The sequence below is a fragment of the Dipodomys ordii genome, unplaced genomic scaffold (genome assembly GCF_000151885.1).
Source record: "Dipodomys ordii isolate 6190 unplaced genomic scaffold, Dord_2.0 Scaffold58, whole genome shotgun sequence".
Classification (NCBI taxonomy): domain Eukaryota; kingdom Metazoa; phylum Chordata; class Mammalia; order Rodentia; family Heteromyidae; genus Dipodomys; species Dipodomys ordii.
This window is the reverse complement of record NW_012267274.1, coordinates 136,692-137,471: the sequence shown is the minus strand read 5'-3', so window position 1 is coordinate 137,471 and position 780 is coordinate 136,692. Positions and strand designations below refer to the sequence as shown.

General features: G+C 64.4%; 1 protein-coding gene across 1 annotated transcript in view; it reads right to left on the bottom strand.

The window, feature by feature from the left end:
* The window catches only part of Cfap46 (cilia and flagella associated protein 46), a 106,814-nt gene that overhangs the window by 44,081 nt on the left and 61,953 nt on the right, over positions 1–780 (bottom strand). The gene's annotated exons all lie outside the window — the stretch shown is intronic.

Here is a 780-nt window from a genome sequence, read left to right as displayed (position 1 = left end):
GTGCTCGGTGTGTCCTGTCTGTTTTCCCTGTGGTGTGCTCGGTGTGTCCTGCCTGTGGTCCCTGCGGTGTGCTCGGTGTGTCCTGCCTGTGGTCCCTGCGGTGTGCTCGGTGTGTCCTGCCTGTGGTCCCTGCGGTGTGCTCGGTGTGTCCTGTCTGTGGTCCCTGTGGTGTGCTCGGTGTGTCCTGCCTGTGATCCCTGCGGTGTGCTCGGTGTGTCCTGCCTGTGATCCCTGCGGTGTGCTCGGTGTGTCCTGCCTGTGATCCCTGTGGTGTGCTCGGTGTGTCCTGCCTTGTCTGTGGTCCCTGTGGTGTGCTCGGTGTGTCCTGCCTGTTTTCCCTGTGGTGTGCTCGGTATGTCCTGCCTGTGGTCCCTGCGGTGTGCTCGGTGTATCCTGCCTGTGATCCCTGCGGTGTGCTCGGTGTGTCCTGCCTGTTTTCCCTGTGGTGTGCTCGGTGTGTCCTGCCTGTGATCCCTGTGGTGTGCTCGGTGTGTCCTGCCTGGGCTGTGGTCCCTGCGGTGTGCTCGGTGTGTCCTGCCTGTGGTCCCTGTGGTGTGCTCGGCGTGTCCTGCCTGTGGTCCCTGCGGTGTGCTCGGTGTGTCCTGCCTGTGGTCCCTGCGGTGTGCTCGGTGTGTCCTGCCTGTGATCCCTGCGGTGTGCTCGGTGTGTCCTGCCTGGGCTGTGGTCCCTGTGGTGTGCTCGGCGTGTCCTGCCTGTGATCCCTGTGGTGTGCTCGGCGTGTCCTGCCTGTGATCCCTGCGGTGTGCTCGGTGTGTCCTG